This window comes from Rattus norvegicus, chromosome 1, assembly GCF_036323735.1.
Source record: "Rattus norvegicus strain BN/NHsdMcwi chromosome 1, GRCr8, whole genome shotgun sequence".
Classification (NCBI taxonomy): Eukaryota; Metazoa; Chordata; class Mammalia; order Rodentia; family Muridae; genus Rattus; species Rattus norvegicus.
This window is the reverse complement of record NC_086019.1, coordinates 133,650,002-133,662,602: the sequence shown is the minus strand read 5'-3', so window position 1 is coordinate 133,662,602 and position 12,601 is coordinate 133,650,002.

Below are 12,601 nucleotides of genomic sequence, written 5' to 3'. Positions count from 1 at the left end.
TTGTCTCACTGTACTTTGGTGTCTTTGATCCAGTGTCCTTGCTTCCTTCCACTCAGCCTACCATCCAGTAACCTCTGTTAGAAGAAAACACATGAGACTTTCAGGTAGAGACAATACATATTTGCATGATGCTTTTTAATGAGACCTGTTTCTTGGGCTAGAAAATAGCCCTAAGAGTAGTCACCAACAAGCTCTCTTGCTTCTTGGGAAGTGGGATTTCTGTGTGTCTGTCAGTTTGCTGAGTTGTACCCAAACAGTACTCATGGTTTCTTTGTCCTAGCCTTGAGAAGATTGTTGCTGTTCCCAAGATATCCTCCTCATTCCTTCTCACACTTCTTTCTGGAATAGAAGTATTTCTGCCTATAAAAGTTTGAGAATATCTACAGGAGAGATCACCTTTAGTGTCCAAGTAGGGTTAAGCCTTAAATATGTAGGAGAATTTGGTGGTTCTACCCTCATACAATATATTCCCATAAAAATCATTATCCACAATTATTGGGTTCTAAGAGTGATTACCCATCTATGCTTCATGAATATCATTGCCTTGTAAATGGCATAGGTGCACAGGGAGTTAGTTGGCTTATGCCTACCCTTGTCTTGTCCTCTTTCTTGTCTGTTTCTAATACACACTGGGAAGAGTAGTATTCTAGTTCTTTGCAGGAATGTTTCCAAATAGTGTATGATAAGGGTTGCTGGTTTGTGCAGGAGGGTGATGGACAGAGAAGAATGGGTTTAAGGGAAGGTGTCAGTATAGGACTCAGAGGCTAGAGAATGCTTTGATGCTCAGAGATTGACTGCAGGGTATAGTTTTATGCTGGACCAAAACCCAGGACATTGGTTACCAACTTCGTCCCTCAGAAGCTGAGTGAATGGAACCTTCAGAATTCCAACCAGGGAGTGCCCTACAACCATCCACTGCCCATCTCGGGTCTCCTAGCATAAACAGCACATGAGTCTATTTTCTTAAGATTACTGCTCATAAAACAAAAATGATGAAGGCAGCAATGAGGCCTACATAAAGCTCTGTAGATGCCGAAGTATTTTACACATGTGAGATCATTTGTCTTAAACACGGAAATGACATAAATCTTGTTTTCCTTGGAGACTTTAGGTATAACACACAATGGGTGTATAAAATATCATCTTACCCAAGTCCTCTGGGTCTGACAGTCCATTCCCACAGAAGCCTGCTTCAGACTTGTTCCGTGGTATTATATGCAAGGACAAAGAGTTTGCATAATAGGCAGGTACAAGGGACACAAAGAAAAAGAGAGAGAGCAATGAAATTGGGTAGTTAGGGAGATGAGTAGTGTCTGGGAGGTCTTGGGTAAGGGGTGACATTATCGAAACATATTGTATGAAAAAATTAATAACAATAAAAAATTAAACAAGATCTCTAAAGGCAAAAAGCATTCAAAACCTGTAGAAAGTATCCTAGACCAACATCTCGAGTTAGAGTCAAAATGATCTGCAAGGCTTGGTAGTCATCCTTGAGTTTCATCTCTAGCTTTTTTGAGTCAGGATCTGCTGGATAGAGAATTTAAGCTCCAAATTCATGATGAACACCCCAAATAAACTTAAAATGCACCAAAAATATCTGAGACACTCTGCCCTCAGCAGAGACACTCCATCCTCTCCTGTGACACCTCATCCTTCGAAGAGATACCGAGGCTTTAGCAAAGAGCACAGGCCTTGTCGGCAGCACCCTGTCCCCAGCCCAAACATCCCATCCTTGAGTTGTTCATCTTGTTCATAGAAGAATGAAGTTTGAATGAAGCATTCCACAAATTATCATTGTTCACAGCTTTTTATCATTTTTTAAACCCTGCATCTTGAAAAGATATGTTCTTCTGAAGTCCATAAAGTAATGTCCTTATTCTTTTTTTTTTTTTTTTTAATTAACTTGAGTATTTCTTATATACATTTCAAGTGTTATTCCCTTTCCTGGTTTCCGGGCAAACATCCCCCTCCCCCCTCCCTTTCCTTATGGGTGTTCCCCTCCCAACCCTCCCCCCATTGCCGCCCTCCCCCCATAGTCTAGTTCACTGGGGGTTCAGTCTTAGCAGGACCCAGGGCTTCCCCTTCCACTGGTGCTCTTACTAGGATATTCATTGCTACCTATGGGGTCAGAGTCCAGGGTCAGTCCATGTATAGTCTTTAGGTAGTGGCTTAGTCCCTGGAAGCTCTGGTTGCTTGACATTGTTGTACTTTTGGGGTCTCGAGCCCCTTCAAGCTCTTCCAGTTCTTTCTCTGATTCCTTCAACGGGGGACCTATTCTCAGTTCAGTGGTTTGCTGCTGGCATTCACCTCTGTATTTGCTGTATTCTGGCTGTGTCTCTCAGGAGCGATCTACATCCGGCTCCTGTCGGTCTGCACTTCTTTGCTTCATCCATCTTGTCTAATTGGGTGGCTGTATATGTATGGGCCACATGTGGGGCAGGCTCTGAATGGGTGTTCGTTCAGTCTCTGTTTTAATCTTTGCCTCTCCCTTCCCTGCCAAGGGTATTCTTTTTCCTCATTTAAAGAAGGAGTGAAGCATTCACATTTTGATCATCCATCTTGAGTTTCGTTTGTTCTAGGGATCTAGGGTAATTCAAGCATTTGGGCTAATAGCCACTTATCAATGAGTGCATACCATGTATGTCTTTCTGTGATTGGGTTAGCTCACTCAGGATGATATTTTCCAGTTCCAACCATTTGCCTACGAATTTCATAAACTCGTTGTTTTTGATAGCTGAGTAATATTCCATTGTGTAGATGTACCACATTTTCTGTATCCATTCCTCTGTTGAAGGGCATCTGGGTTCTTTCCAGTTTCTGGCTATTATAAATAAGGCTGCGATGAACATAGTGGAGCACGTGTCTCTTTTATATGTTGAGGCATCTTTTGGGTATATGCCCAAGAGAGGTATAGCTGGATCCTCAGGCAGTTCAATGTCCAATTTTCTGAGGAACCTCCAGACTGATTTCCAGAATGGTTTTACCAGTCTGCAATCCCACCAACAATGGAGGAGTGTTCCTCTTTCTCCACATCCTCGCCAGCATCTGCTGTCACCTGAGTTTTTGATCTTAGCCATTCTCACTGGTGTGAGGTGAAATCTCAGAGTTGTTTTGATTTGCATTTCCCTTATGACTAAAGATGTTGAACATTTCTTTAGGTGTTTCTCAGCCATTCGGCATTCCTCAGCTGTGAATTCTTTGTTTAGCTCTGAACCCCATTTTTTAATAGGGTTATTTGTTTCCCTGCGGTCTAACTTCTTGAGTTCTTTGTATATTTTGGATATAAGGCCTCTATCTGTTGTAGGACTGGTAAAGATCTTTTCCCAATCTGTTGGTTGCCGTTTTGTCCTAACCACAGTGTCCTTTGCCTTACAGAAGCTTTGCAGTTTTATGAGATCCCATTTGTCGATTCTTGATCTTAGAGCATAAGCCATTGGTGTTTTGTTCAGGAAATTTTTTCCAGTGCCCATGTGTTCCAGATGCTTCCCTAGTTTTTCTTCTATTAGTTTGAGTGTGTCTGGTTTGATGTGGAGGTCCTTGATCCACTTGGACTTAAGCTTTGTACAGGGTGATAAGCATGGATCGATCTGCATTATTCTACATGTTGCCCTCCAGTTGAACCAGCACCATTTGCTGAAAATACTATCTTTTTTCCATTGGATGGTTTTGGCTCCTTTGTCAAAAATCAAGTGACCATAGGTGTGTGGGTTCATTTCTGGGTCTTCAATTCTATTCCATTGGTCTATCTGTCTGTCTCTGTACCAATACCATGCAGTTTTTATCACTATTGCTCTGTAATACTGCTTGAGTTCAGGGATAGTGATTCCCCCTGAAGTCCTTTTATTGTTGAGGATAGCTTTAGCTATCCTGGGTTTTTTGTTATTCCAGATGAATTTGCAAATTGTTCTGTCTAACTCTTTGAAGAATTGGATTGGTATTTTGATGGGGATTGCATTGAATCTGTAGATTGCTTTTGGTAAAATGGCCATTTTTACTAAATTAATCCTGCCAATCCATGAGCATGGGAGATCTTTCCATCTTCTGAGGTCTTCTTCAATTTCTTTCGTCAGTGTCTTGAAGTTCTTATTGTACAGATCTTTTACTTGCTTGGTTAAAGTCACACCGAGGTACTTTATATTATTTGGGTCTATTATGAAGGGTGTCGTTTCCCTAATTTCTTTCTCGGCTTGTTTCTCTTTTGTATAGAGGAAGGCAACTGATTTATTTGAGTTAATTTTATACCCAGCCACTTTGCTGAAGTTGTTTATCAGCTTTAGTAGTTCTCTGGTGGAACTTTTGGGATCACTTAAATATACTATCATGTCATCTGCAAATAGTGATATTTTGACCTCTTCTTTTCCGATCTGTATCCCCTTGATCTCCTTTTGTTGTCTGATTGCTCTGGCTAGAACTTCAAGAACTATATTGAATAAGTAGGGAGAGAGTGGGCAGCCTTGTCTAGTCCCTGATTTTAGTGGGATTGCTTCGAGTTTCTCTCCATTTAGTTTAATGTTAGCAACTGGTTTGCTGTATATGGCTTTTACTATGTTTAGGTATGGGCCTTGAATTCCTATTCTTTCCAGGACTTTTATCATGAAGGGGTGTTGAATTTTGTCAAATGCTTTCTCAGCATCTAATGAAATGATCATGTGGTTTTGTTCTTTCAGTTTGTTTATATGATGGATCACGTTGATGGTTTTCCGTATATTAAACCATCCCTGCATGCCTGGGATGAAGCCTACTTGATCATGGTGGATGATTGTTTTGATGTGCTCTTGAATTCGGTTTGCCAGAATTTTATTGAGTATTTTTGCGTCGATATTCATAAGGGAAATTGGTCTGAAGTTCTCTTTCTTTGTTGTGTCTTTGTGTGATTTAGGTATAAGAGTAATTGTGGCTTCGTAGAAGGAATTCGGTAGTGCTCCATCTGTTTCAATTTTGTGGAATAGTTTGGATAATATTGGTATGAGGTCTTCTATGAAGGTTTGATAGAATTCTGCACTAAACCCGTCTGGACCTGGGCTCTTTTTGGTTGGGAGACCTTTAATGACTGCTTCTATTTCCTTAGGAGTTATGGGGTTGTTTAACTGGTTTAAACTGAATTTCCTCTGAATCTGTAGTTATGTCTCCCTTTTCATTTCTAATTTTGTTAATTTGGACGCACTCTCTGTGTCCTCTCGTTAGTCTGGCTAAGGGTTTATCTATCTTGTTGATTTTCTCAAAGAACCAACTTTTGGTTCTGTTGATTCTTTCTATGGTCCTTTTTGTTTCTACTTGGTTGATTTCAGCTCTGAGTTTGATTATTTCCTGCCTTCTACTCCTCCTGGGTGTATTTGCTTCTTTTTGTTCTAGAGCTTTTAGGTGTGCTGTCAAGCTGCTGACATATGCTCTTTCCTGTTTCTTTCTGTAGGCACTCAGCGCTATGAGTTTTCCTCTTAGCACAGCTTTCATTGTGTCCCATAAGTTTGGGTATGTTGTATCTTCATTTTCATTAAATTCTAAAAAGTTTTTAATTTCTTTCTTTATTTCTTCCTTGCCCAGGTTATCATTGAGTAGAGCATTGTTCAATTTCCACGTATATGTGGGCATTCTTCCCTTATTGTTATTGAAGACCAGTTTTAGGCCGTGGTGGTCCGATAGCACGCATGGGATTATCTCTATCTTTCTGTACCTGTTGAGGCCCGTTTTTTGACCAATTATATGGTCAATTTTGGAGAAAGTACCATGAGGAGCTGAGAAGAAGCTATATCCTTTTGCTTTAGGATAGAATGTTCTATAAATATCCGTTAAGTCCATTTGGCTCATGACTTCTCTTAGTCTGTTGACATCACTGTTTAATTTCTGTTTCCATGATCTGTCCATTGATGAGAGTGGTGTGTTGAAATCTCCCACTATTATTGTGTGAGGTGCAATGTGTGTTTTGAGCTTTAGTAAGGTTTCTTTTACGTATGTAGGTGCCCTTGTATTTGGGGCATAGATATTTAGGATTGAGAGTTCATCTTGGTGGATTTTTCCTTTGATGAATATGAAGTGTCCTTCCTTATCTTTTTTGATGACTTTTAGTTGGAAATTGATTTTATTTGATATTAGAATGGCTACTCCAGCTTGCTTCTTCTGACCATTTGCTTGGAAAGTTGTTTTCCAGCCTTTCACTCTGAGGTAGTGTCTGTCTTTGTCTCTGAGGTGTGTTTCCTGTAGGCAGCAGAATGCAGGGTCCTCGTTGCGTATCCAGTTTGTTAATCTATGTCTTTTTATTGGGGAGTTGAGGCCATTGATATTGAGAGATATTAAGGAATAGTGATTATTGCTTCCCGTTATATTCATATTTGGATGTGAGGTTATGTTTGTGTGCTTTCATTCTCTTTGTTTTGTTGCCAAGACGATTAGTTTCTTGCTTCTTCTAGGGTATAGCTTGCCTCCTTATGTTGGGCTTTACCATTTATTATCCTTTGTAGTGCTGGATTTGTAGAAAGATATTGTGTAAATTTGGTTTTGTCATGGAATATCTTGGTTTCTCCATCAATGTTAATTGAGAGTTTTGCTGGATACAGTAACCTGGGCTGGCATTTGTGTTCTCTTAGGGTCTGTATGACATCAGTCCAGGATCTTCTGGCCTTCATAGTTTCTGGCGAGAAGTCTGGTGTGATTCTGATAGGTCTCCCTTTATATGTTACTTGACCTTTTTCCCTTACTGCTTTTAATATTCTTTCTTTATTTTGTGCGTTTGGTGTTTTGACAATTATGTGACAGGAGGTGTTTCTTTTCTGGTCCAATCTATTTGGAGTTCTGTAGGCTTCTTGTATGTCTATGGGTATCTCTTTTTTTAGGTTAGGGAAGTTTTCTTCTATGATTTTGTTGAAGATATTTACTGGTCCTTTGAGCTGGGAGTCTTCACTCTCTTCTATACCTATTATCCTTAGGTTTGATCTTCTCATTGAGTCCTGGATTTCCTGTATGTTTTGGACCAGTAGCTTTTTCCGCTTTACATTATCTTTGACAGTTGAGTCAATGATTTCTATGGAATCTTCTGCTCCTGAGATTCTCTCTTCCATCTCTTGTATTCTGTTGGTGAAGTTCGTATCTACAGCTCCTTGTCTCTTCTTTTGGTTTTCTATATCCAGGGTTGTTTCCATGTGTTCTTTCTTGATTGCTTCTATTTCCATTTTTAATTCCTTCAACTGTTTGATTGTGTTTTCCTGGAATTCTTTCAGGGATTTTTGCGATTCCTCTCTGTAGGCTTCTACTTGTTCTCTAAGGGAGTTCTTCATGTCTTTCTTGAAGTCCTCCAGCATCATGATCAAATATGATTTTGAAAATAGATCTTGATTTTCTGGTGTGTTTGGATATTCCATGTTTGTTTTGATGGGAGAATTGGGCTCCGATGGTGCCATGTAGTCTTGGTTTCTGTTGCTTGGGTTCCTGCGCTTGCCTCTCGCCATCAGATTATCTCTAGTGTTACTTTGTTCTGCTATTTCTGACAGTGGCTAGACTGTCCTATAAGCCTGTGTGACAGGAGTGCTGTAGACCTGTTTTCCTCTCTTTCAGTCAGTTATGGGGACAGAGTGTTCTGCTTTCTGGTGTGTAGTTTTTCCTCTCTACAGGTCTTCAGCTGTTCCTTTGGGCCTGTGTCTTGAGATCACCAGGCAGCTTTCTTGCAGCAGAAAATTTGGTCTTACCTGTGGTCCCGAGGCTCAGGTTCGCTCGTGGGGTGCTGCCCAGGGGCTCTCTGCAGCGGCAGCAACCAGGAAGACCTGTGCCGCCCCTTCCGGGAGCTTCAGTGCACCAGGGTTCCAGATGGTCTTTGGCTTTTTCCTCTGGCGTCAGAGATGTGTGTGCAGGGAGCAGTCACTTCTGGTTTCCCAGGCTTGTCTGCCTCTCTGAAGGTTTAGCTCTCCCTCCCACGGGATTTGGGTGCAGAGAACTGTTTATCTGGTCTGTTTCCTTCAGGGTCCGGCGGTGTCTCTGGCAGGGGTCCTGCCGCTCCTGGGCCCTCCCCCACGGGAGCCCAGAGGCCTTATACAGTTTCCTCTTGGGCCAGGGATGTGGGCAGGGGTGAGCAGAGCTGGTGGTCTCTTCCGCTCTGCAGCCTCAGGAGTGCCCACCTGACCAGGCGGTTGGGTCTCTTGTCCTTATTCTTTATAGTCTAATTATAACTAAATACTTCTGTGCCAAACCAAGTGATCGATATACATTATTATGTTGTCTCACTAGGTAAAATTGAAATGTAAAATGTTTGTGAATATCGAAGCCCTTAGCGTTATGCAATGGGTACTTAAGAGTTTAAGAGGTGCCAATACAATGTATGCATATCTAAGCACAGTCCTTTAAAATGTATTAAGCGACCACCAGCTTCGACACACGACACACACACACACACACACACACACACACACACACACTCCTAAAAATGCCATGTTTTTATATCTTAAACATATACAACTTGTGAAAATTAATTTTCCTTCGATGTACCTAGACAAAAAAATAGAGATGACTATAAAGAAACATTATACATCTTCCAACTATGAATGAAAAAAGAGAAGATATTTGGACAGGAAGAAAAAGGGAAAAAGATCTATCTTTAGCAATCTCAGGGTTGCTAAACACCTAGTAGAGCCACATCACCCAAACTCTAACTACCCAAAGGTTCCTGTGACACATTCTCCCTTAGGCTTATGGAAACATGGCTTCAGTCCGTCACTTCCAGAAAGTTCCAAACTGGGCACCTGGCATAGTCTGCTGTTTTATCCCATTCTTCCTGAAGATGGAGCTCCCAAAACTTGGCTTTAAAATGTGGCACCAATAATAAGGCAGGATTCAAAGCAGGCTTGGGACCTCTACACTGATCTCTAAGAGCCACGGCCGGGGAATGCCTTTCCTCACTGGCACACTAACGGTCAACTGGGTTTACAGACAGGAAGGGAGGAAGGTGAGCTGTTGCTCTTGCCTGCTCCTTAACAGGAGGTATGACCTTGCCTGATGAAACGTTTTGAATGCGCAGGGCTCCATTCAGGATGCTAGAATGCTAAAGCCAGATTGGAGGTGAAAGAAAACTGCTACTTACCAATATGACCAACGTCTGACTTGCAAAAGAGTATCTCTTGACGTACTTCCCGAATGCTTGTTTCACTCCAGGCCCTGCTGTGTTCTTTATAAACACTATTATTAGAAATTCTTACCATACTCTGGTTAGTCAGACTCTAGCTTGCCAAGATTAGAGACCATGGAACCAGGCCTCTGATCTGGGGGGAGCACACTTGTGTTTACACAGCTAGGAAGGGGAGAATCTGGCACTGAGACCTAACCTCCATTGTGTGCTTGAGTTCTTTGATCGGCGTAACTGCCCATCCACTGTGGTCTTTCTGTGGCACCTTCTTTTTTACTCTACTTTTTTTTCTGTTATATTTTCCTCCTCTTTTTATTAACACCCTTTCACGTGCTACCTCATCCTGCATTTGTCTATCATTCTTAGTCCTTAATCTCTTCAGCCCACCAGGACACATTTTAGAGAACAGTTTCTTCATCTATGAGCTATACTCATAAAAATCCAGATGAGGGGCGTTGGGTTAGGGAGATGGCTCAGTGGGTGAAATACTTTCTGTGAAAGGTATAGGACCTGAGTTTGGATCATTGTTAACATCTAGTCAAGGTGGCATGGGTTGGAACTCCCAGCATTGGTTGATGGGGATGGGGTGGAGGTGAGTTTGATGGGTGGCAGGCAGATCCAGGGAGTTCACCAGACGGTTATTCTAACAGAACCATAAAGCTTCAGGCTTGGTTACAGGACTAGTCCCTCCAAAATAATGTAAGGAAGTGCTGGGAGAAAACAATCAATGATGTGCTCCGAACTGAATGGAGGAGCACACCTGTACACACACACACACACACACACACACACACACACACACACACACACACACAAATACAAAGCAGGTCTAACTAGTAAACCACTGTTTTGCAAACTGTGTACCATGACTCCCCTTTAGCGATACTAGTTTCACGGTTTGCAACTAGCATTTATTTTTTACAGTGAAATATAATGCAATGAAATTAAAAAGCATCAGCCTACAGTTTCAATAGTAAAGTAAGCATTACTTTAGAGACCTTTATCTCAGCTGTACATCGTATGGATTTGCATTAAAATGTGAAGCATATTTCTCATTGTAGGTCCCAGCCAAAACAGTTTGGGAACTACTTCCCTGAAATAACAGCCCTAGAGAGTAGAGGCTATCTGTTCCATTTTTTTTTTCTTGTCTGGCAAAACTTGGGAAGGAGCCCAAGGCCTTGCATGCACTAGGCAAATACTTTATGTTAGAGCTACTTCCCAGCCCTCAATTGAGGACGTTGCTATAGCCCTGTAAAGTGAGTTAGCACGTCTAATTCTGAGAGGAAGTCCATTGCCCATTGCTTGTTGATTCTGAATACCAACTTTGAGTATCGCAAATGATGTTCTGGCATTCTTAATGTGATTGTCTATTCCCCCATTTATCAATGCATTATCGGACAGTAGGCTGACTGGATAGAGTAATTCAGTGACTTTTTGTAAAGGGAAAAAAATCGTTCATTAGTAATGCACTCATTTATTCCCTTCCAAAACACTTTTCATCATGTGGACATAGTCTCGGCACCTTGAATGTTAATTATCCACTTCAATGGTACTGGGTATTCCTGTGGGGAAATACACTTGATGGGTAAGTCTAGGGAAAGAAATTCAGAAACCTACCTTTTCAGTAAGATGTATGCAAGGTCAGTCTTAGAAGGTCATGTGAGATAGAAGGTTCCATTGAAATCTCAGATTTAGGATCCTCAGAGTTATGTCAGCTTACACTTCTCACTGGTTAAATGCTTTATAGAATTGACTCTCTGAGTCATGCCAATTAATATGGTGACCCCAAACCAAGAATGTGATGTAAAATATAGAAGGGCACTCATCTTACGTTCTGTAGATCCAAGGTATTCTATCACTGTGCTCATGCAGATGTCTGGTGGTAAGCAGTGTAGAAGTAAGAATAGTCAGGCTTGAGTTGTGAGGAGTGAGTGATGTGTGTGGTGTGTGTATTATACATCACATGTATGCATAGAAATATGTGCATATGTGCACATAAACATGTGCAGACAATACTTATGTAGATTTATACATATAAAAAGATCTCTACAAGCTAACTCTATCTTTACAATGAATTAGACTTTAAGAAAACATTCTTCCCTTTATTAAGGTCCTACTGACAAGAGGACTTTCTTCCCCAGGGTATAGACAGTGTCAACATTTGAAAGAAAAAAAACCTTTAATTTATTCATACAATATCATATCTTCTGGTTTTTGCTTGATTCTGTGATCACGATGCACATGAGCTCCCCCAAATCAACCTCTAATTCTGACCAGAAGCTTTTCTCACAGAGTTATACCACGCCAGATAAACAGCCCCTGGCCATCCTTATCCACAGGTGCAAATACCCTCTGGCCTCAGGTAAGATGTATAGCAGGACCATACATGTTTGGGTAATTTACTTATAAAAAATTAAGTATTTAACACTGGACCATCTAATTAGAGCAATCAAGTGACTCCTGACCCTAGCTTATCAAATAACAATGTTGTGTTGTTGTGGCCCCATCGCTCACCATGTGAGGAAGGTCACATTTTATAGTCTATTATAACAGTTTAAGGTTCAGAGGCTGCTTTGTGTCTGTGCAAGGAGATGCAGGGCAACCAACCTGGTTGATGGGGTTGGGCATAAGATGAGAAGCAATGGAGGTAAGTCCTTATCTAATTGAAGATCATAGCTCTTATCTTTAAGTTAAGAGGAAGAAACAAAGCATAGAAAAGCATTTCCTTGTACATTTCCCTGCATGGCAATAGAGTTGGACAGTGATTGCTTTAAATGTTTGAAATGCTACTGAGGTGTCAACTACATGACCTGAACTTGATGTGTGCCCTGAGAAGTAGTTTCTACTTGTTCCTAAAAGCACGTTGTGAGGGTCTTTTGCTTGCTTGTTGTTTGTTTTGTGACCCATAGTGTTTTAGGAGGGGAGGTTTTTACTTTGTTCCAGAAACAAAAGAAAAGCTTAAGTATGTTGTCAGACTAGTTTTGTGGAGAAAGGTTTCCTGTGTGTGTGTGTGTGTGTGTGTGTGTGTGTGTGTGTGTGTGCGCGCGCGCTCGCGCATGCCTTAGCCACTAGCTCTCTGCTTGCTTTATCTAAATTGCAGGCAATAGCAACACAAGATCCCCACGTAATTGCTTTCTGTCTGGAGTCAGTGAGTCTGCTCTTAGTGTTGGGGGAAAACAAGTTCCTTTGGTCACAAGAGTTTTCAAATGTTCTGGTTGCTGAAGAAGGATATCTATAGACCATTTAATTCCACGCTTATACCATAATTCTAAAATCTTGATTTAATTTTGATTTTTGTTTCATTTTCACTACCATGAGGTGAACTGAAAAGCAAATTAAGTTTGTGTTCCCTTTCTTTCTGTTCTCCAGTTGAATAACTTCCATTTTCCTTGAGACAATGTAATATTTTGGGCAAACAGGGTAGCAATAGTCTTAGGGAGAAAGGTGGAAAATATGCATGAGTGAAGATGGACTTGAAAATATTTAGGACTAATCTTC